This window comes from Bactrocera neohumeralis, chromosome 3 (genome assembly GCF_024586455.1).
Source record: "Bactrocera neohumeralis isolate Rockhampton chromosome 3, APGP_CSIRO_Bneo_wtdbg2-racon-allhic-juicebox.fasta_v2, whole genome shotgun sequence".
Lineage (NCBI taxonomy): Eukaryota > Metazoa > Arthropoda > Insecta > Diptera > Tephritidae > Bactrocera > Bactrocera neohumeralis.
Genome location: NC_065920.1, coordinates 75,005,675 through 75,028,757, shown reverse-complemented (window position 1 = coordinate 75,028,757; position 23,083 = coordinate 75,005,675). Strand labels below are relative to the sequence as shown.

Sequence of the window (23,083 nt, the reverse complement as noted above, 5' to 3'; positions counted from 1 at the left end):
TATCCGAAACTGACATTAGTCACATCGACAAGTGAGAGTTCGAAACGTTTCGAAAATCTTACCTCTGGTGAACCAGGGGATATATCCGAAACTGACTTTGGTCATATCAACAAATTTAAGATCGGCTCAAAGCGCTTCGTCGATTTATGAGGATCTTTCTGATCAATTTTATAGGACTACAAGGTGTCATAACGGACCGGCTATAAGCTGTACAAGTAAGATCCCTGTTAGTAACGACCTTTTAACCTAAACCACTTAAGTCAATGATTACTCTCTTAGCCTCTCCAATTCACAGACATTCTGGGTCTCAATATTTTATCAATATCAAGACATTATCAATAATTTATTGATAAGATAATCTGTCAATTACCAAATAGATGACACTTATCGGCCAGGTACTACATCAAAAAGATCTGTCATGCTATTCCTCTTGCGATGTTCTGTTTAAACAGGGATTCCAGTGCAAATAGAAGCTTGTTTTTGTTTAAAAACATACATATTCATTGAAATATGTAAGTTCATGACTCCAACTGATGGATGATAATGCACAACGTTCATCTCAAGGAAAAAAACAATGCTAATGTTTCGAATAAGAGACACGATAATGCACTCAAAACGTTAGAAAATATTCCTCAAATAACTTTGAGGAATGCTGTTCGGCTTAATTGTTTTTGACCGAATATAATTTCGGGTTCATTTCGGGAACGTTCGATAGCCACATTCTGAGAACTCATTCTTCTTCTTTATTGGCGTAGACACCTCTTACGCGGTTATAGCCGAGTTCACAACCAACGCGCCAGTTGTTCTTCCTTTTCGCTATTTGGCGCCAATAGAAGTTTCCAATATACCAGGTCTTTCTCAACTTGGTCTTTTGGTGCTTTTTTTAGAACTGGAGTGTTTTCATTCATACTGACGAACCGCTGTCTCTGCTCATCGTTCCATCAAATGCGTAGAAGTTCACGTAAGTGGGTAAAGTTCTCTATGCACCATTCACTTGAGAGTGGCCAGAAACGATTCTTTAACAACAGCTTACGACTTTCAGTCTTAGACTAAGTATCCTCTGGGTGGCAAATAACATCCGTTTGAAGCCGAGCTAAAGCGAGAAGGCGAAACATCCCCTCCACAGGGTTGTGCGCAGGGTTTGGGACTAGCCACGTAAAAAACATTATCAATGAAAAGAAGAAAACAATCTCGGTTGAGAGACACCATTTCTGAGAACGCAGTAATCATATGCGGTTGTTCCGATTCCTAACATAAAAAAATTGATCGCTCGATATCTTTTACAAAAAAGTAAAAGACTAAAGGAATAGGCTTAAGAAAGAACCAGATTTTTTTTATCTCAAATATTAAAAAGGAAAGACAAAAAGTTGAGAATAGGACAGGGTTGATGAGTTTATAACAAAATTTTTACAACTAAACTGTTTGCTCTCGATAATTTCTAACTAAATTCCTATTTTATTTGAGAAGTGAAAGTACATAACGAGACCTCAAGAATGAGTGAGAACTATTCTACTCACATTTCAGACATAATAACGAAATAAAGTATGATTACGGGTAGAAATAGCTTTCTACAAAGCTGGAGTATTTTTTATATATTAAAAACAGAAATCTAGTGACAAGCTCTTTCAAAATACTAATCCGATACTTCCAACCTTCACTTTAATGTCAGACCTTTTAAATATCATCCAACCTTCCAGAAAAAATAAACACCGAAATGCTAAGCTTTTGGCAAACAGCTGATACCACTGAATACAGTTAATAACAGCACATCACCCAGGCAAGTCAGGCTCATCTTACTGTTCGCTAACTTTCTTTGCTGCCACAACTTTTATCTGGCATTTCCGAGGCAAGCATTGACTGGCACGTCGGCAGCCGGCAGTCGGCAGCCTGTCATGACGACAGCGGCGGAGAGTTAAACATGTGAGTTTGTTGAACCGGAAAATGAGCTAATTTACGCTTCAGATACGCACACAAAGAAACCAAAATATCTTTTCCCTACTCACTTTCTTCGCTTCAAGAAAGGAAGAATGAAGAAATGGCAAATGGCGAATGGCACGTGCTTTGCCGTTGACTGCGAAGAAAAAAGTGAGCGGTAAGCAAGATGGTGTTGCAATCAGCATAGTTTTTTACGCATTTTTCGAATTTTTCCCCAATTTGGTTTCGGTGGCCTTATGAGTTTTGACCTTAATTTCGGGTTGTTTGTTTGAACGTTGGTTTTCTTTCTTGTCGTTTTTGTGGTGATTGATGCTTGTGCTAATTTGTGTTGAATTTAAGGAAGGCGTGGCAGTCATGTGTGTATTTAAATTGTTATGCTTTAGTGAATATGGAAGCTTGAATTGTTTCTCTTTTTTCTTGTAATTTTTTATTTGCGGTATTTATGCCATATGTTTTTATGAATATCAGTAAATGTGAAAATATTCATATAATATCACTCCACATGCTACAAATGAAAAATCAATATGAAATGCGGCGCTAATGTGGCGCAACAGCTGCCGATTCCTCTTTCCACATTGACTGTGCTACATTGGTGCGCCACTTCGTTTAACATTCTGCGCCGTCTATATGGTACTTCAATTGTCGTTAGTTGGCTCTAATAAAGTGGATATTAGAACTTTTATGATAATAACGGGCGCTAAAATTTATGCGGCGGAAAAATTATGTCAACGCCATTAGGAACTTATTAAAAGTAGACGCTCAAAGAAAAGATACCATACACATGTATAACAGTGTTGCCACAAATCTAATATTACGCTAAAAAATGTTGATACTTATTAGAGTCAAAAGAGCTGACCAAAGAGAGGGTTATATATTTATGATGTCGAATCTTCAAATGCATTCCCGAATCGCGAAATCTGTTAGTACAATTCGTACGACTATTTCTTAAAGTTTAGGGAGCACAATTTTGTCCGATAACATTAAAAAGCTCAGCAAAAAATTGGAAATGGTATACACTATGAGCTTGTTTGAAATCCATCTTGTGTTAGATCAAATAGTATTGACTTGTTTATTTAAGATCTTCAATTTATCCGATAACTTCGCTGCCATTGAAACCACAAACAAAAACTCTCACAAAGTTTTGTGAGATCCATTTACACTTTATTTAAAACAGTTTGAACAGACCTTCGTGAAATACTGTATTCTAATAATTTTATTTATAATAATATTTATTTAATATGATCGACCCGTTGATAAATCGACAGGTTCTTCGAAATATTGAACGATGCCAGGTTTTAGTAGGCTTAAATATCATACATGGCTCCACTACTTTAAATTCATCGCAAAACATCTTAGGTCACCCTGTAAAAATTCCCACGAAGTTTTAAGAAAACTATAAATTTTTTTCAAATAGCTCGAATAGTCCCATATACCTTCTTATTGCAATGATCTTTTTTAAATACGATCGATCAGTTGATAAATCCATATGTTCTTCGAAATATAGATTGATGTCAGTTTTAATACCCTTAGATATCGCACATGTTTTTATTATTTTCAATTTGTCGGATAACTCCGTCGTCCATTCTAATGGGTGATCCAAGTAGAGATACTCTTTCAATAGCCTATAGAGAACTTCTTCGGTTTGCTACCAAAATCATGTGATATCAACCGTTAGATTCCGTGGGGATATGTAAAGTCTAAAGTCTATGCGGACAATCCCGCTTCAATACAGGCCTTGGAACAAAACATCACGTGTATCATTCGCCAGTTACCAGTCGAAATGCTCGAACGAATCATTAAAAATTGGACTCAACGAATGGAGCATCTGGCCAACATTTGAAAAAGATAATCTTCAAAAAATACATGTCAAAGAAATCTTCCTTCGAATGATATTAAATATTCCGGACTAAATTTGAATTTGAAGTATAGAGAGATCTATGCAAAATTAGTTAAATTTTAAAAAATCTCAGTACCATACATAGACAATATTTCGATTGCTGGAATCATGGGTTATTAATCTAGAGTTTTTTGCCCCCCACTGAACTTCTGCGCATTGCTTCACTATAAGCTTCATTTTTCGGTTAGTCTTTCTAATTTTCGTTTGACTATTTCTGATGACCGTTTTTGTACTCATAATGGAGTATATTAAGTTTGCGGTGAAGTTTGTAACACCCAGAAGAAAACGTTAAACGCTGATTCATCAAAATCAAGTTCTTGAGTGGGTATGGGTTTGTGAAGGGTATTATAGTTTCGATACAACCATAGTTAAAATTTTTTCTTATTTTATTTTGACCAAAGTTCGTTCTTATTAAATAAACTTTTTTTTTGACCTGGCACGGGTTTCTCTTAGAGACTTCCCAATATTAAGAGTTAACTACAACATATGTTGATCAACATACATATGTTGTAGTTAACTCTTTCTGAAGGTTGTAGATTCCCCATGATAGTTATAAGAACAAAGCGGGAGCTTAGTTGGAAATATTTGTGACTAAACAACTGATAATGAGTAATACAGCTTTCAGCATGTGCGATTTGAGACATTGAAATCTACATCATATCCATATAAATACTATTTTTCAATAAAACGAATTGCTTTCCTTGCAATTTTTGTCTGCATCTTTGTGGATATTGACCGAATCTGAACTCAGCTGAATACAGTTGTGGAGAACCGAAATCATTTCAAGCTCCAGTTTATATAAAAGGTTTTTTTGCAGAAGACCTTAAAATATCTCAATGGACTTTAAAGTTAATTTTCCTGAGCCACATAGTGTATTAATGACTCCATAAATATTTTACTGCATTCTTCGTTCACATTTTTCTGCTCATGGGTAGGGTTTTATTTCAAGACAAAGTTCTTTGTAGGACCAACACAAAATCGCTTTAGTCAGCTTAGTAACATCTCAAGAAAGTAAACTTCAAAAGGCATATGGCCACCATACACCCTTCTCAATGATACAAATAAGCTTCAACACAGCACAGAAGCTATTGAAAGCGCGCAGCTGCCACTCTGCGAGAAAAATATCACAAAGAGTACGCACTTACACCGAAAAGCATAAACATTGCGGCAGTGAACTGGTGTGAGCGCAAATTAAGTTGTAAAACTTAAGAACCGGAATGGTCAATAAAAGCAGCGTGAAAATTACTATTTTATCATAAAGCGGCTGAAATTAGCGCCACAAAGCAATTAATTGCGACAATTTAAGGTCAGTGTTTTGAGGTTAAGTAAAATTTAACGCATCAAAGTTTGGCGTGTAATAAAGGCAAATCAACAAAAACAGCTCCGCTGTGTAACGGGCAATGACCGGACCGTTAGTATTGTTGTGACACGTGACCAAGCTGATGCTGCCGCCGGCGTAAAAGCCGTCTGCGCTGTCAAATTGAATTTTAAGTCAATTAGCAAACAACTGGCGCTGACTGCAAAGGAAGCAGACACCAGCAATGGGCTGCTGGTGGAAGTGGTGCGAGAAATGGGAGCGTTGCAGAGGCAGCTTAGAAGTGCTTGAGTCCTTAAAGATTGATCCGAATGAAACAATAAATCAAGCTGTGTTGCGGTGCTTCTAACATGTGATTTATAATCGAAAATTAACTAAACGACAGCGAACAGACGGTAAAACAACCGCAATGGCATGCACTCGGCGAACTCGTGAGTAGAGAAAAAACAGCGGATTTTTGACTTTTTGAGCTCTGCGCTTACAACAAGTGTTTAGACTGCTTGTATTTCACGCTGCAGATAACAGCCGAATCATTTTTGTATTTTCACGAATAAATATGTTTTTATGTATGACTATATGTCAGTGTATACGTGAGTTTGTATGTGTATGTACGGTTTAATGTTAGCAAACTGACATGCCAACCCACACACACACGCCTTTCAGGTCGCAGCCATGCAAGTAAACTGCAATTTGTAATTGTAACGGTCACGTGCTGTGTACCGTTATTGTTTGACAGTTGAGTTGTGTGCTTGCGAACGGTGGGTCATGGCAAATAAAAAATTTATAACCTGATCATCATTGATGAATAACCAACGAACGCACACCAATAGCCTGGACATCAGTTTAGATATGCATATATACACACATATATTCATTGTGCGTGTGTACGTGTGTACCAGCAATACCTATGTGAATCCATCGATCCCCGCCACCAATCAGCGTTAAATGAATGGTTTGCCTATAGTTGGAGTGTTTTCACCCTGTTTTTCAGAAAAGAAGGGTGCCAGAGAAGGGCTCCACTTGAAAACTTCCACCACCACAGTTCCCTGCGGTGGAGCTCTTTGAAAGCATTTAACTGCTGTTTGTCTTGGGTGGAAAAAATGCATGTCAGTCTGCCAGTCATCCCTGGAGTATTGATTGTCTACTTTGACATGTGCATCCTGCAGGAAAACTAAGTGACTGGGGACTGGATAAATTATAGACAACTCAGCTCACGTAGGTATCTGAAGTAACCGTTGTAATAAGTGCAACCTCTGGTTTCAAAGAAATGAAAATTACTTCTTAAGTCAACTTAGTTAACTTTTGATTTCAGAATTCAGAACAAAATCACCAAATCGCAAACCCACTTTTGACTATTTTTTATTACTCACAGTTCTCATAGAAAGAAAGAGATACAATATTTAACCGCTAGGAAGAGAGCCTGTTGGACAGTGTCCAGTCAAAACACCTACTGGACCTTGAAGGACCTCGTACGGTTCATTACGGGCCAAAAGTATCTTGCAGTCAAACAAGTTCTGGTTGTTTACCAGCGCTTGCTGAGCTCACTTCACCTCACTGAAGGAAGCAGCATGACATGATAGCCATCTCCTCTTGAAAGACGCTACAGTGGTCTGGTAGTCTAAAACTAGGCATGATGGACAGCTCCCGACAGAAGACACCACCTCCTATTTAAATACCTTCTTACTTTTGAACGAGCGGCTTGTTTGCGACCGAAAAATTGTTTGATTTATAAAACAAAAATTACAATGACCTTACTTGGTATTTTATGTTTACAATTTATTCATGGCTATGGATTTATTGACAGTGTTTTAGAAGTGTTTTGGGGAGAATATATTATATTACCTCAAACCCAAGTATTTGAGAGGAGTCGCCCATCCACCTCGGTTTATAAAGATGACCTCCAAAAAATTAAAGAAACCATATTTGAAAGCCATAGAAATAGCAGAAAATCTCAAAATCTCTTATGTATCGACTCAGTTAGGCTAATATTTTGCGTATGAAGCGTGTTAATGCTGGGCACGTACCAAAAGATCTGAACCTTTTCCAAAAACAACGTCGAGTAGAGGTCGCAAAAGAAATGTTTGACGAGGTAGCTGACTAGATGACTAGAAACTTTCATACAATCTAGCGAATGGCGCTCCGGAATTGAAAACCAAAGAATAGATTTCACTGAAAGTACTGACGGCCATCACTCCCGAGGATTAAATGTAATAAATGTATGAAAATTGTATAGGCTCAAAAGCTTATTTTGAAGACAATAATAAACATATATACGAAAGAGGTTCCCTACTTATTTTCGTCTTCCAATAAGATAGGGGATTAATGTTGAGGTTAAACTTCAGTCTATTTAATATTAAAATATTATTCTCTATATTACTTCTGAAGAAAAGTCTTGATAAGTGATTAATTGTTCAAACAATGGAAGAATTTAGGAAACTGACAATTAAAAGCCAATAGGACTCCTATATAACTGTTCTGTTGAAATATTCATTATTAAATTTTAGTTTCTGGGCTCTACTATTTATTAGAGCTTGTAGCTTTTTCCAAAAATTTTGCTTAGCCAAAATTTTTTTAAGCACTAAGGCTCTGCTTAGATAAGAAAATGGTAGAAATATGTGATAGAAATCCCTTGATTCAGCACAATTTTCTGATTTTATTCATTTAAAGGTACAATAAGTAATTTGTTCACGAATTTTGGTGGGATATTCCAAAGTATGAGCTCTCAAGTGTTTAAGCCTTGATTTCGCAAACGGGGGACAATCAAGAAGGAAGTGTTGAGATGTTTCCAGCTCGTCTTCATCCATATAGCTTCTCAAGCTGGCTTTCGGTGAGATTACCAATCTTAAGTCATGGGCGCCGATGGAGCAATGACCTGCTAGAACTGCCACAACCTATGAACCTATAGTAGCCCAATGCTGTCCGAGCCTACCCAAGCCCAGCTAGCCAGTAGCAGCCTACACGAACCGTTCCCAATTCCAAGTTAATTCACTTTCAAAAAGCATTTAGATTAAGCCAAATTGGGGTACGAATTAAAGTAGCAATAATTAACACCCGCAGGGCAAAGCTTTCAAAGGGAAAAGCAAAAATGAATTAAGCATGTGATATGGAATAAATACAAATGAGTCAGAGGCGTAGTTAGGATTACTATAGAGATGTTTATAAAAAAATTTCCTATATACTTTTGGACTTTTAATAAACTAAAATGTTATAAGTAATGCCAGATGAAGAATATAAGAAAGCGGGATAATAATATTTTAATAAATCCATGAAAAATAGAGTTCTCAGAAAGTCGTAAGCAGTGGCTTCTGTAGGTAGGAGTTATAATTTTAAATATATATGTATGTATATTTGAAATAATTAGGTAATATGCATGATTTGCTTTTAAAAAAATAAGAACTTAATATCATACAGTTGAAAGAGGGTCTCTACCTTTTTTCAAGCTCTGGCATTGTTCTATCTCACTACTTCACTGCTTGCTATTAAGCATGTGCTTAACCATTACTTTATGGTACATAACTTCATTAAAGGACAATTTAATTTATTTTCACAGTTAACATTTGTGATGCCAATGCAAAGCTTTCAAAGTGCGCAAACAAGTGTGGCGAGCGCAGAGAAATTAAACGGAAAATATTTCTAGGGTCTGAGCAATGCTCGTAAACACAGCCAATAATATTCATTGCCCGCTGACCGAAGGTGACCAAACGGGATCAAGAGCAAGGAATACATGAGCGCAAGTAGAGTTCAACACACTACCACTACCACATACATACACATAAATACACATGTTGGGGCAAGCAGCTGGCGTTGGCAGATTAACATGTCCTTTTTGGTTCATAAACTTGCCAACACTAAAAGGTGAAATGTGTGGTCACAGCGAAAGCAGCTAATAAATTCCGCTTTCCTTGTGCGCAACAACAACAATCACATTTGAAACAATGAAGAAGCAACGTTGTATGGTTTATGCTCTTACACTTACACATGCATACATACCTACATATGTATAAGAGTATGCTTTTAGTATGGCCATAAACATTTTGTGGTTCATTTCTTGATGCGTGGCGAGCACAGTAGCTTTTTGTTGTTGTGCTACACTTGTGTATGTTTGCATGAGTAATCACAGCTGAGTGTACGCTTAATTAATGCTACACTATTAATGTACACAGTAGCATACTTCCGGGCGCACAAACCTAATTACGCTCATATTCTTATGCGTGCGGTGTTCCACTTGTTCAGTTCAGCTTTCTGAGACTCCGGCATGCATATATATTAATAACACGGTTTGTAAATAATTTTTATTTATTTAATTAAGCATGTCATGTACACTCACGGGCATAATAATAGGAATATGATTTGTCTTTAGCGCGCTCATAAATTGCCACGTCGCATGGTTAGCGCATTCTGGCGGGGCAACGCGTACGCTTCATTGAATTAACTCGTTGAACATGTCTGCTTTCACCTACCGTTTTCACTTCTATCCACAAATCGTTGGCTGCAGCAGCTGCGCATGTAACAGCTATGCGAAAGTCACAAAACAAAAGCACCCCAATTTATATTCGACTTTCGGCGGACTATTGCCGCTATCCAGAACTGATGCTACGTACTGGTGCAAGTATTTGCTTAGGTACACCCACATATCATTCTGTAATTTGCACTATACAAATAATGATTGTTAGACTATATCTATCGGAGTAATGTGGGTGTGGGGCGAGAATTGCGAGGCGAGCAATTTGTGCTATCCCTTTTTATTTCCACGGCAACAACAGTAATGACAACAACTACCACTAAGAGTTAGTTTAGCTGTCTGTCGGTCGCATGTGCAGCTTGCAATTCGTTATCCTTAAATAAATTATCGCCTCATATGGCAATATTTGCTGCGAATCGGTATTGCTTTGTGGAAATGCACGCGCTTACTATGACTTTATTGAACTTTGCCGGCATTGCAAACGTTTAACACAATGGCGTTTGTGAAGTTTTATTAAATCGTTGGTCAGACAACTTTTTGACGTTTTAAATGGAATAGAATTTATTAGTTTGTAAGTAATTGATGTGGCTAAGTTATAAGAAATACCAAGTGAGAACGTGAAATACATACAAGTTCAAAAAGCATGTGTGTTTTTGGCTAACGATTCGATACCTTACAGCTTCTAGTTTTGCTTTTTAATGAAAATTTTTGAGCCTTATTAAAAAGTTTTCAGAAAAAATAGATTGTGAACAGAATTGACGACATTTTCTACTTCAAAAGGAAGTCCCAGTTTATTATGAAATTCAACCGTTGTTTAGCGAATTATAATGCTAAATCCCTATGAGAAGAAGCCTAAAATAATTAAGTTTTTCCGAAATATTTATGAAATTATCCATTTACCATGCAAAAAACCCTCCACGATTCTCATTTTACTGAGGAAAATTATAGCCGACTTCCATTGGCCGCTCTTTCTGCTCGCTAAGTTTGAACTTTCTTTCTTGTAAAAAAATTATATTCAGTTTAAACAATTTTTTTTTAAAAAGTTCAGAATTTCTTTGTTAATAGAGTATGTTTGTAACAATAAAAAATTATGATAAAATTTTGATTTTTTATTTGAGTATAAAATTTTTGAAAAAAAGGCTGTTTTTTACCCGAAGGAACCCATGTAAGCCCGAAGCGAGGCAGCTAATATGTCTAATTTTCTATTGAATTTCGTTGCATCGCAAATTACTTTTTGAGTTTATGTTGATCAGAAAAAAGTTAGCTACAATTTTATTTTTGATAAATATGCTTTTCTACTTCTGCAGTTGTATATTTCTTGTCGATATTAAATCCTTAAAGCTTACTATTACATAATCTCCAACAAAATTTATAATTTGATATTGATAATATTCATTGTCAATACTAGCAAGCAATTGGTATTAGTATACGGCCTTATATCATCAAGAAAAATACACTACTCAAGTTAATGATATGTTTCTATACTTCTTTGTCTTTGTCATGAAAGCTCGATCAATTTCATCGGTTGATAGCGCCTATTGTGGACTATCATAGCCACTCAGAGGCTTAGGAAGAGATTTTTATGAGAATATGAGAATAGTTTTGGTGATTAAATATTTTTGAAGTGGCCGTTTTTTATAAATTTGTGGATAGTTATTTGATTAACCAATATATGTTTATTAGAACTGGTGGGTTTATAAAGAACTCAAAGAACTCAAAAACGAAAAAATCACTAATAATTGACTCGCTCTCATGTATACATATATACCTATCGAAATAAATTTAAATCTGCTAATAAATAGTAACTTAGGGTTTAGGAAGCATTTTAAGGCGTCTCCGTGCCACTTCGTAAGAGCGTTTCATGTTGTTAAACTATTTATCTTTGGATTTTAAAAATCAGAATATGAAAACATTTTATCCTGCACTCGGGAAGCATATATTCATAATGTTGGTGAGTTTACTGTCAATAAACTTCCCGGGGGTTGGTATTGCAGTTGAGCGTAATATATTATAAAGCTGTAATTTGATACACCAGAACCTTTGGTCTAAAATTTTTTAAAAAGTAGGCATAGCCTCTCCCCAAATAGGCCCAATGCTTATATGAAATTCAATCAAATTTTCTCAGAACAATTCTTTTAGGCAAATCATTTGACAGAGATTAAATGGGTGAAATCGGATTATCACCACACCCACTTTCCATATTACGGTTATATTGAAAACTAATAATAGCGAGATAACGCACTTGTTAGTCAGAAGCATTAAATTTCTCAAAAAAGATTATAGGGAAGGATTTCATTAGAGGGGGTATAAATCTTGAATAATGGGCTTGGCACAACCCACCTTTAGATAAAACACTATAGCTCAGGAAGTATTCCACCGAAATTGGTCCATAAAGTTGTAATGACTTGCAGTAAAGAAATCAAGCACCAATGAAGTTATTGGAAGAAAACTTTTTCCAAATATTAGCCTTAATATGTGATATCTAATAGCTTAAATCACATACTCGGCATTTGTGGACTTGATAAGTTAGGACCGATACTTATCAAGTCCACAAATGTCGAGTATGTGATCAGATGGCCTAGGGCTGACTATTTGTCGATGATAACGTTCAATCTCTAAGATAAACAATGAAATTTATAACACGCCTTTCCTAGTGAGTCCTGGTGGTAAAGTGGGTGAAATCCCTCATATGAGAACATAGTATTAATAGTGTTTCTTTATTTCAAAATCCCAATATTAACTGATACTTCGTTTGACCATAAGAAAAAACAAACAGTTTTTCGTTGACAAAGAAAGAAAGCAGATGTTTTAACAAGCATTTACTCAAATAATAATATTTTTTAATTCGGTGGTTTCAGCAGTCGTAGTTTTAAAGGCAAATACACACACATATACACCGCATAAAAAAGTAATTCCAATGGGTAAACTTTCCTTGCGTATCCTAGAAAAGTTGGGTGGTGATGAGTTGACAACGTTAAGTGTCAAGTACTTGGAAGTAAAGAGGCAAGTGACAAGTGGCTTGTGGCACACTTAAAGTAGTTCAACAACAAAATATAAACAAATATAAAAGGAAATATACATATATGATAGATATGAGACAATATTATATATACATATGAATAATATATACATCCTGTGTTCAAAAAGGTGTGAGCTCAGGCTCTTGACAATTCATTAGGCTTAAAAGAATGAGAGACAACAAAAAGTTTAAAGCAACAGCAACAACTCTGCAAATATTATAAGTATAAAAATGTCATAGAAGTTGGCTTTTAGTTATAAATAATAAAATGGACATAATCCTCAGTGTGAGTTTCTCAAGTAAACAATGAAAATGAATAAACTGGACCACAAGTCAAATAAATATAATTTAAGTATTTTTGTTTCCTTAGAAATGTTTCCACAAGCATACAAGCATATGTGCATACAAAGGAAATGCTGAGGCTCATAAAAGTGACTGAAGTGCTTAGCAAGAAAGTGAGTGAGTGGCGTATAAGTGAGCGACCGTCTTGTTTGAGTAACTAAACAGACGAGCGGGACACAGCTTGTTAGTTTCTTACGCTACTGCATACATTATCAGTTTTATGTGTATGCATAATCTTGGCTTACGGCCTATGCGCCTGAGTGTATGCCTTTGACATTTTGTCTTCATGGCAAATGTTTATTTAATGGGGTAGGAAAATCTTGCTTTCACTTCAGCGATGTCCTTTGCTTTACACATATGCATATATGCATGTATTCGTCTTTCTATTCACATATATAAATATATATGTATAAGTGCCATGGGTCATTAGTGTGTCTGCGTGTACTTTGGATTGCCATAATATCCAACCTAAAATTCTAAGAATTTTGTCATTGTGCGGCTGTTTTGTGGTTTTCTACGGTTCATGCTTAAAGTTACGCATACCGTTATGTGAACGCTGAAACTTTCATTTAATCGTAATCTTTATAAATTATTGGGCGTGATAATGTATACATATTAGGGTTAATACTAAGTATGTGGCAGTAATTGCATTGTTATTTGGCAAATGATTAATGTGGTTAGTAGAACATGCTTTCGGGATGAGTGATATTATTGCTAATGTGACAATATTAGATAAATTAAGTTTATATTTTGATACAACCCTTTCCATACAAATGCTGAATTAGGGAAATTTGAAGCAAGAAAATTCATAAATAACAAATATCCCATAATTTTATTCGGTAAATTTATATGGCAGATATATGTCTATACCTATATGAATATTGAACTATTGTCTTGAATAATATTCCACTTCAAATTACGCAAGAAAGTAAAAAGGCTTTTCATAGAAGCACTTCATTTAGATTGTTCAGCTTATATGGCAGTTATATGTTAAAGTGGGCCGATATCCGACAGATCTTGCTGATAGAAGAACGTGTGCAAAATTTCAGATCGATATCTTAAAAAAACTCAGGAACTAGTATATGTACAGATAGACGGACGTGGCTAAATTCAGCCCGCCATGCTGATATTTTACGTACACGTAATATAGGTAAAGGGTTTTTTCATAGGGCCAGCAAAGGACGCCATATTTTTTCCCGCTCTTTTGACATTTTTCTTCAGTTAGGTTTGGCATGTCCATGGAAAAATATGCGATCAAGCAACGAGTTGAAGTTTCTAAAATTCACTACCAAAATTCGGGTCAGTGGTCTCAACTTTAAGAGCGCTACGTCCAATTTGTGGTCATCATAATCATCCTGTCAGATCAAAAATTGAGCGTCTAGTGGAAAAATTTGAATCCACAAGCACAGCATAAAATGTTTCCCTTCAAGTGAGACAAAAAAGTGCCCGTGGTGTCCAGAATATTGCTACCGCTATCGCATCAATTGAGGAAGACCCAAATCAGCCTCTCAAGCGTTGGGCATCTCTATGACGTCGTTGTGGCGAATTTTGAGAAAAAATCTTGGCTTGCATCCTTACAACATCAAATTGACGCAACATACTTCATGAGTCACCAAAGTCATCTTGAAAAATTTCGGTTTGGTGCGGTTTATAGGCCGGCGGCGTTATTGGGTCGTACTTCTTCCGTGATGATAAAGACCGGCACATTACTGTGAATTGGAATCGCTACTCCTCAATGATAACTAAATATTTTTTGTCCGAATTGGATGATATGGACTTTGACAATATGTGGTTCCAAAAGGATGGTGTCACAAGCCACACAGCGAATATTGCAATCTGTTTATTGAAAACTAAATTTGCTGAAGGTGTTATCTCACGAAATAGCCCAGCCCGTTAGATATTTTCCTATGGGGCTACGTCAAATCTATGGTCTATGCCAAAAAGGCAGCCTCGATTGATGAACTTTGTACGAATATCGAACGTACTATTGCAGTAATTTTGGCATATTTATGCTTGAAAGCCGTTGAAATTGGTGATAATCACAACTTAACTGAGAGGTCATAATTTGAAAAATGGCCTGGAAGCTATATTACTTTGAGGTAAATTATCTTAACGACCTAGGAAATGCTCATTCTTAGACGAAAATGGTGATGTGACAGATTTGAATATCCGAACATAAAATGGTTTATGTTTATTGGAATCGCCTCAAAAAACTTCTTTAAGTTGTCGAAAAAGTTTCTTCCGCCTAAAATAAAATATTAAAAATCAACTCTTGGACTAATGGAAAATTCTATGACATTAGTCAGGATTCAAAACAGCTTTCAGCTAAGCTACAACTTTCTTCAAATATTTCATTTTGTGACGAAATATTCTACCGCAAGGAACTGCATATGCATATATGTAGCAACCATACGGAAGATTCCATCAGTTTCATCACCTTGCAATACATAACTTCAAACTAAAACCAACAGTGTCTCTAAAAAGTAGTTATGTACATTTTCTAATAACCAACGAAAGCCAGCTGGCCAACTTTATTACATGTAGCTAATTTACATTTATCCTCTTAACTAACTTGAAACGTGCTGTACTGCCAAACAACAAAACTTCAGACCAAACCCCACACCGAACGAGTACAAATAACATCATATATTTTTATGAATACAGCCGCAGATTAGCATAAATATGGTTGTTGATTTTTTCCAACAGATTAAGCAAGGCAGCAAGTTGGAAAATTTTTACAAGCGACAACAACAGACATCTTGCCGAATGACAACCGGCGAAAACACTACGCTTGAAGAACTATGGAACTTCCTGAGAAAATCATAACCAGAGCATACAAAGTCGCGAACAGACATCATAGTAACGCGACACAGCATGTGAGATGGTAATCTAAACAATACTTCAGTCGAGAGGAATTTCGCTGTAAACATGAACACGAATGACAAGTGACTTGATGATAACGCTGATAGCATTGACACCAACCGAGCAGCTCGCAGCAAGATGAATAAGGCACGAAAAAGGAAGAAGAATGTCGTAAGACACACCACATTACAAGCAAGTAAGTGTGAGTTGCAAGGAAAAACTTTCTTTGTTATCGTGGTGTTAGGCACTTAAGGTCTGCTGGGTGGCGGGATGGCTTACAGGCGTATAGTTTGAATTAATATACGAGTGTGGGGTGTTTTGTGGACTAACAACAAACTGGGTGGTTGTTTACGGACACTTTACACAAATAAAATGATAATGATTGACAAATAAAGGGCCGAGAGGCTATCAGGCCCACAAGAAAGCTTGTGCGACTGTCAAAGCGCCCCAAAATGGAGTGTGAGGCCTTAAAGGGAGAACATTACGTGGATATTGGAGTGAGGGAGATTTCAGCAGTAGAGGATGAAGCAACTCAGGGTGAATAACGAAATGACTTTGATATTGCTTGCAGGGAATGCAAGTGGAGAAATTAGTATAAAAGCGTTTTAATTTTGTAATTAAAGATTAGCCGTTACAACAAGTTTATTCGGTGGAAACTTTAAGTGGCTTAATGATGTGTTCGTTGATAACTTTTTAACTACACACTTAGATGATTTCGCAGCTGATTTATTTACTGATTTGTGTTATGGTTCTCACACTTCAGTCAACTGTGAAGTATTTCTGTTTTGAATCTTTGCATATTTTTTTTTATTTTTCCTTATTTTATTTTGTTGTTTTTTTTTACAAGGTTAAATATGATTACTCTCAGTAATCAAGTCCCCTCTTGAATTAAAGGAAGCTACTGAAATATCATACGATTGTACCTCGCACCAAAGGTGGGGCTGGATCTCACTTGAATTCAAATTTGGTATGTTGCGATACACGAAAAGTTTTTTATATGGATCATCAGATTCTCAAATATTCAGGATTTCAAAAGGTGGATAGCAAAAGAGAAAGCGCCTAGATCATTCCATTTCGTCTTCCCTCATGCAGGTTTGGCCAAAAGCGTCCGACGAAATATTTATTCGCACAGCATATGTACGCATTGGACAGTATCGAGTCTGCACACACACAATTGCATCGAGACTGACTTTGCTAAGAGCAAGTAGTGCACAGGACCTTCCACTTCACTCTGTGTCAAAAGGATGTAACAGCCGCACAAGTTGCCTTGACATCACTCTATCTCTCTCTATCCGGCGACCAACGCATTTTCCGAATGAAGATATTAGATACATAGAAAGGTGATCTATCTAATGACTACGGGAGGATACTGAAACCAGCCATATACATGGACAACCAGGCGGAGTTGCTTGCCTTTTCGACACCACAGATCAATTCCGAAGTAGTCAACAACTGAAGGAGAGCTTTAAGCTTACCAGGCAGACCAAATCCATTTGTCCCTAATTTGGGTTCCCGGTCAAAGGAACATTTTCGGCAACGGTCAAAAGGTAGAAAAGTTGGCAAAGCTAGGAGCCTCTTTAGGTCAATCCAAGGCGGCGTCAATACAATATCTAAATACTACTAGGAACGATTTATAAAAAGTGAAGTAAAGTTTTATATGCATTTTGAACAAATCGTGAAGAGTAAATGGGGCACAACAACAATCTCCAAGATAACCAAGAAAATATGATCGAAATGTGACAAGAAGAGAACTAAGGTCCGGCTATCTAGGTCCAAAAGTGTCATACTTGTATATAGATTTACAACTACAATAACGGAGTACTGAAGAGCATGCCTTAAAAAATAAAGAGTTTTTCACTTTCTCTCTGAAAGCTCAATGATAAATCCGACACAAAATACTTGAAACCTATCCGGCAGACCAGACCCTGAATGGTTGTTCAGAAAAGCATAACGGATATAAGTAGTTTCACTGAGAGCACCAAATAGTTTGAGCGCAACGATGAAACGGAATAGCAAGACTATAAAGTCCTACGACAGTGCATCAAAATGAAGCATCCAGCTCTACTTGAGATCATTGTGGCAGCAACCATTGAGAGCTTAAGTAAAGCCATTTCGACACTTTCGACTTAAAGGATCACACAAGAAGCCATATGGCAAACAGATATTTTTACTCCCAAATATAATAGACAAACATAGAGTCGAATACATTTCGAGGTTTCCCACTTTTTTTAAGAAAAATCACAGAAGATTCAAATTTAATGGAAAATGTTTATTATTATTCGAAAAAACATTCTTTGGCATTATATTTTGAAGATCATCTCTTACAAATGTTCCTATGACTCGTTCGAGCATTTCGATGTTAACTGCCGAGCGACAAGCGTGATGTTTTGCTCCAACGCCTGAATCGAAGTGCGATTGTCCGCATAGACTTTAGACTTTACATATCCCCACAGAAAAAAAGGCTAACGATGTGATATCACACGTGAAATTATCACTAAGGTGTCATTTTAATAAATCTATTGATTGATGTGATGTGTGGGAAAATGCCGCCGTTTGCTTGTTTACATACCCATTGAGTCAGAAATGGACCTCATTGCTGTACAAAATTTCGCTCGAAAACGTCGGATCTTCTTTGAACTTTTTAAGAGCGAAGCGATGTCGCTTGGGAAGGTCGAGCGGCTTCAATCTTGCACAAGATTTATTTTGTACGCTTTCAATTTAAGATCTCGGCGTCAGATGTGCCAAGTTGTTCCATATGTCAGTCCGAGTTGCTGCAAACGGCGCTGAATCCACCTGAATGACTGCTATATTGAACGTGGTCTATTCGATCGAATATTATTCAATAATGAATGCTGGTCTCAAGATAGGTGATGGTGTTGCGAATAGTATGCTCAGCAGGCCGATTCTGTTGATCAAAAGTTGTGCGAAGCGAGCAAAACACAATCTTAAGAGAATGATTTGTAAACATTGCTCAGGCGTAAGTATTTCCATGATGAAATGCCAAACAACACTGAACAAAACTAACTTGCCACGACTAACGCGTAATCTGTCAAAAAGGCTAAATTAAGAAAGTAAGTCTACTTGAATCACCCATTGTAAGAATAATATCTCAAGATGATTTTCAAAGCACAATATCACCTACAATTAATATATGTAATACATTTTTCCCTTGAATTGTTTACTTCTTAAGATGCACAAAGCTCTTAAGCACTCTTTAGTAAATCAAATAAGCAAAATTTCTATAAACTACAGTTATCTTACTATAATAATCTACAATGACCCCTCCCATAAGTTCCACCAGTAGTGTTGAGAGCAACATAGAAACTTGGCGAAGGTATGACGAAGCAAGTGAGGCGCCCTAATTTCTACTTTTATTTTGCTCCGGTGCATTTTGAACTTTCTTTCGTCATAATTATGTTAGCCAGAATTTTTTATGAACACATTAATTTATTGCATCCCCTAAGAGCAACTTCACACGTATAATCAATACTTAGGCAAACAGTGCAATTGCATTGCTAACAAGCGCGCAGCCAACGGAAAATGAGGAAATTGGAAAACAAAACAAACACAACTGGTAATAATACCAGGGTAATAAAAATGGCGCAGGAAAGTAATAAAAGTGCAGATGAAATGACAGCATTGCCGGAAAGACACACATCTACAAGCAAATGTGAAGATTTTGATGCGTCTATGCATCCGTGTGTGTGTAATTGTTTTATATAGGAAATTTTGTGATTGGAATAGCATCTTCATGCGCCTTTCTAGCGGAATATCCCCCACTCCCATAGTGTACTCCAATAGCGATCAAATTACCGGCCCACACTCGCATGATTCATAACGGTTTCATACGCCGTCTCAACTATGTATGCGAACAAAAAATCATAAATAAACTCATGTATGAATCATTTGGCGAGCTTTCAGGAAAAGCGTTATGAGATGCAATGCCGATAATGTAGCAAACTTTGGCGCCGCACGTGCAGGCGGCTTTGTTCTTCATAAGCGCCTGTGCATATGCTACACTAAATGCTATTGTAGTGCTATTTATCTTGCTCTAGCAATTTCTTTTTCCATTTCCATTTCATTTGCGCCCTTAAATGCTGTACACTTTAAACTGCCGCCTCGTCTTTTGCGCGAAACATCTTACTTTAGCTGCTTAAATTGTATATAGCCCTCCCATGTTCTTACAAACAAATATACGAGTATTTATGCACTCAACTCACGTTCCAATTTTACTTAAGTCTGCTCCATATAACGCAATATTATGCCACCTGGGAGCACTCCCTGGGTAGTTGTAATATTTACTCGTAAATATTTTTATAGACTTTTCACGCACACACTGACGCAAGCCTGCTTCGTGTGTTTTCCATGTTTGCGCCTGGAAGTATGCTTGCTGGTTGGTGTCAGCATCACCGGTAAAGTATGCGTTATTGCCACCTTTTTTGCCAGATTACTTCATTTTGCTTTTCACACACGTTTTGTGCAACGGAAGCAAAATTCAATTTTGCCTTTTTTCGCTAAAGTTTGCGTCGGCATTTGCTCTCGCGTTTGAGCTGCTTTCGCGTTTTCATTTCTTTTTTATCACTCTTCACAAAAAAGGTGTAAAATATTTAATTTTAACCCGAGTTGAGGTTAGGTGTGCACGAATGCGTTTGGGTGAGGAAGATTTGCTGCTCTAAATTAAGGTGGTTTCCATGATTTTTGAGGGCGTTGTGAATTATGAGTTCGAAATGACATAATATACATCGCACTAATTTTTGCTTAGAAAAAGAACTTACAACATCTACACAGACGGATCAAAAATAATGGTTGGAGTGGGTGCAGCAGGACTGAGATAGCTAAGAACATAGAAAAAAATAAATATTACGGAATATATCGCATTACGTCAGACAATGCCCTTAGAAGCGAGGAGACATTAAATGTAGTAGCTAGATATAGACGCTCACTTCTGTCCAGCATTATCTAGAACTCGTCTTAGATATCTAGAAGCTTCACAGTTCAAGGGACTAGATGAAGTATCAAAATTAAGTATTCAGTCTCTCTTAGAGTTTGTGTTTTATAAGACGAATACTTCCATTAACTGGCATTAGAAATAACCAAACTATTTGGATTGACTATGGAACCGATCAAAAACGGGACGTGAAGGCTCTTTATTGATCGCAGCAACCAAAAATAAACGTCAGAGATCATATAAGATTATAAACATATGCATACATATATACAAGTAAATGATAAGCGTGACAAGCTGAGTCGATTAAGAAAAGACCGTGTGTTCCTCGGTATATTCGCGAACCAGTCTATAGGCTTTTAAGATATCGGCAATTTTGCACAGGTTCATTTCTCACCAAAAATCTGATATTTGACGGAACCGCCGACATCGGCCAACAATAGCATATAGTTGCCATACCATCTGAACGATCGGAATCAAGTTCTTGTATGGAAAACTTTTTCAGTTGACAAAGTATCTTCATAAAATTTTATACGAATTATTGTTCACCATGACGCTATGATATGTGCGAAAATTCCTATACTATAGCATACAAATATATGTAGCTGCAAATTGAATTAACAAAATTACGCTCGCTCTTGTAACAAAAACTTTTCAACAATGTTGACAATGTGGATATGGATTCTATTGATTTTGAAGCACTAAAATTAAATTTTCAAACAATTATTCCCTTTCTATTAAGAATATTGTATCAATATTTAAATTTTTACCCCATAAAAGAAACTTGAAAATAGGTCAATTATAAAATTGGATGCACTCTTGCTTTGACACGTATCTTATTAGGGTAATAAATTACGCACTTACGCAATATTTAGCAATAAAATCGACTTACCCATCGGAAACCAACCCATCCGCACGCGGAAATCCACAATGTAATCCCTGTGTCGCTGCAAGAGTGACAATTTATATCCTCGCGCTATGCATTTAAAAGCAGCGGCAAACGGAGGAATCTTTAAAAGTGGTGGTTACCGTTACGCACACATATAAACACACACAAAAACTCTATTGATTTGCACTACAAAATATTCGCGGGGCTGAACTGGGTAGTACTACCGGTGAGCATGAGCACACAACACTTGCTTATTGCACTTTTTATTAACGCTATTGTTGCTTTTCACATTAACTGTTGTTGTTGTTGCCGCATTGCGTGCACCGATGGAGCGATTAACGCGAACATAAAACGCTTAAACCGATTTAAGATAAACGCGAACGCGTAGTAGGCGGCCTTTATTCATATGTGGGTGTGTGTGCGCTTATGTGCGGATGTGTATGTGTATGTGTTTGCGCTCGTAGATGGTGCGATATGCGTTGAAGCGTATGCACGCAGGTTCCTGCCTTTGTGGCACATTGTAAATTTGTAGATAATCAGACGTGTTATGCCCGTACTTGATTCAATTAAGATATGCAAAATTGGGGGGCTTGGTTGGCGTGCAATGGGCTCAAATGTTATATGCATACAAACATTTATATAGGTATGTGTGTTTGCTTGCAGGTATGCGTGGGCGTTTTGGTGTAATGTGCGAAAACCGGTAAATTATTGAGGGAGAGCTTTTATGTATAGCTTTTAAAGATGCATAATCACTGCTTTCCACACTCGTTAAACAGATAAACGGTATTTTATAAAATATCTAGCAAAAATTTATACTAACAAATATTTTTATGAACATTTCCACATAAAATTTGTAAATTTTTTTTACCATCACCTTCCGATTATTAATAAATTATTTATTATTTATTACTTCACTAAAATTAAGTTTTCTGAATTTTCTTTACAATTTTTATATTAATTTCACTTTATCTAATTTTTGCTCAATATTTAATTGAAGAATTTCACTGCACGTAATTTACTAAATGATTTTTTATCTACATTTGTACATACATACATATATGTTTATTGCACATTTTTTTTCATTTTTAATATTACCAATTTTATAGATTTCATTAAATTTGGTAACTCTTTTTTGGAAATGGTACTAATTTGACGAATATTCCTGTTTCAAAATTTAATTAATTGCACCGCTTATAGAATTATTGACACAATTTCACCATATTGCACACCTTTGCATCGAAAAAAATTTAAGCCAATATTAAAATAACTCCTTCCTCCTATTTATATAACTCTCCCACATTTATTATTGGCAACATTATTTGCTTAAATAATTTTCCCTTCAAATTCGAAGACAGCCTCCTTTTTCATTAGCATCAAGCTGCCTCTAAATGTTTGCCTTGTACCGCACAATATGGCC

General features: G+C 36.5%; 1 protein-coding gene across 2 annotated transcripts in view; it reads right to left on the bottom strand.

The window, feature by feature from the left end:
- Nucleotides 1-22,576, bottom strand: part of LOC126751973 (protein sickie) — a 474,537-nt gene extending 451,961 nt beyond the window's left edge. For both annotated transcript variants that reach the window (XM_050462474.1, XM_050462475.1), the window contains exon 1: nucleotides 21,670-22,576. The gene's annotated coding sequence lies outside the window, so the exon portion shown is untranslated. The remainder of the gene's footprint in view (nucleotides 1-21,669) is intronic.
- Between the last annotated feature and the right edge of the window lie 507 nt (nucleotides 22,577-23,083).